Consider the following 2,317-nt stretch of genomic DNA (forward strand, 5'->3'; position numbering starts at 1 on the left):
GTCTTTTATGTTACATACTTATTTAATTAAATTTCCTGCAAATATAGAATATTAATAATAATTTCGGATATTAAGTAATTTTATTAAATATTATCATTTACAATATACAAAATTTACATATTACATAGTTAACATTAGAAAACTAAAATTTGATAGTCCATAAAATGTTAGCCTATAAAAATAATTATTTATTTATTCACAATATGTATTATGTTTAACTCTCTTGGCAACTTCAGTTAAATCAGACTTGGCAAAGTTAAGTCTTGCGTTAAATATGTTCAACTCACTTGCATCTGTTAATGTATCTAAAATAGAACCAAACATCTTAGAAACATTGTACACAAATTTTGAATTGAAAACATTGTGAACAAATTAGTCATTTGTGAACATTACCTCTAAACATACTCATTATTTGAAGTTAATGACTATGTAGTTCCTACGATCATATGACAGAGATAATTATTCCATGAACACACACTCAATTTTCTTGCATTGATTTTATCCTATTAATTTTCAAGATCTGAATTACCTAAAAGTAAAACACTACAAATTAGTACTAAATCATATTAGTTAAAATTCTCTTCATGTAGAACCTTAATATACCAATTCTGTAATGCAAGTCATCAGGCTCGAAATACTCAACAATTCATGTTCTCTTCAACACTTAATCCATATAATGTGTGATATCCGGTGCATTCTTTGTTTTCCTTCTTGAATGTTTTTAAGTCTTGCTTGTTTCTTTGGTGACAATTTATCTTCTTGATTAGAGCAAATTTCCCTAGTTTGAATTCCATTTTGACATAACCCATAGGGGTTATGAGCACTCTTTCTCTACAATTGAAAAGCAATTTATATCAGTTTTTGCTTAACTGAATAGTTCTGATACTAATGAAATTATAAAGAATATGTATGATACCATATATATTACACTTATCTACCTATAATATTCATATCATATCACTGAATTGAGGTTATGTGATTTTTGACTGGTCTGTCAGAAATTTCAATAATTATGTGATAAATCAATTATCACAATACATAAACAGAATTTGCATTGCACATGACCTATATACTGAAAATAACTAATTAGTCATTAATATAATAATTTGTAAATTAAAAAAAAAACAGTGCAATTATACTCACCTTTGCTGGTTTCGTATTAAATATGTGAATTTCCTAAAAGTAAAACATTACAAATTAGTACTAAATCATATTAGTTAAAATTCTCTTTGTGTAAAACATTAATATACCTATTCTGTAATACAATATCATCACTTAAGAAATACTCCACAATTCATTTTCTTTTCAACACTTAATCTTAATATGTGTTCTTATTTATCGATATGTGTTCTCATTTTTCTTCTCGCATGTTTTCAAGCCTTGCTTGTTTTTTTTTGGTGACAAAGGATTAATAATTTCTAATATATTATCTAACTTTGTATTTATCTTCTCTATTGGAGAAAATTTCCCTAGTTTGAAATCCATTTTCGTAGGGGTTATCAGCACTGTAATTTTCTCTACAATTGAAAACCAACTTATATCAGTTTGTGCTTAGCTAAATAGTTCTGATACTAATAAAACTATAAAAAATGAATATGTATAAAACTATATAACTTACTTCTCTTTATTCATATATCACTGAATTGAGGTTATGTTTCTGACTGGTGTGTTAGAAATTTCAATTATTACATGACAAATCAATTATCACAATACATGAACAGACTTTGCATTGCAGGCGGCCTATATACTGCAAATGACTAAACATTATTATAATAATTTATAAATTAAAATATGTTTCAGTACAATTAGACTCGCCTTATTTGCCGGTTTCATATTAAATACTTTTGCAGCTGACTGTTTAACTAATTTCTACAACTGATTTCGCACTAAATATAAAAGCAATTAATAAATAACGCTTCAATAAAGGAAATATCTTGCATTTCAAACATACACGATAAAATACTCAATTATGCGTCCACGACGCACTGACCGAGTTAACCTATATTTAATTTGACATTTCGATCATAAAACACTTCACGGCTATTTTCAAAGGCTAATCTATGTGACAATGCAACGTACCACGCCACGTACCGACAGAAACGCGTCGACGGTGGTTAAAGGTCGCAACTATACGTAACAGCATCGGTTTTTTTACTTAACATCAGTTTCGAAACGAAAGTTACAAAGTGAGTTACGTGGTGGTAACTTCTGTGGTTTACTGGGAGCACATAAAGAGAAATTTGATTTATAATGATCACTGTGATGACAATGATTTGATTGCTTTGATGTGCCAGACTATTTGAAACATCTTTTATAC

The 2,317-nt window shown here is 28.2% G+C and overlaps 1 long non-coding RNA gene across 1 annotated transcript; it reads right to left on the reverse strand.

Moving 5' to 3' along the window:
* Positions 1–218: 218 nt before the first annotated feature.
* Positions 219–1,744, reverse strand: LOC113363653. Its single transcript, XR_003365940.1, has 7 exons — positions 1,619–1,744; positions 1,251–1,517; positions 1,144–1,176; positions 939–1,072; positions 644–831; positions 394–529; positions 219–305 (listed from the first exon to the last, which is right to left on the reverse strand). It is a non-coding gene; the product is annotated as an uncharacterized LOC113363653 (long non-coding RNA).
* Positions 1,745–2,317: the final 573 nt, after the last annotated feature.

Source organism: Ctenocephalides felis, unplaced genomic scaffold (genome assembly GCF_003426905.1).
Source record: "Ctenocephalides felis isolate EL2017-DRISC unplaced genomic scaffold, ASM342690v1 CF-g0.4_SCAFFOLD_00845, whole genome shotgun sequence".
Lineage (NCBI taxonomy): Eukaryota > Metazoa > Arthropoda > Insecta > Siphonaptera > Pulicidae > Ctenocephalides > Ctenocephalides felis.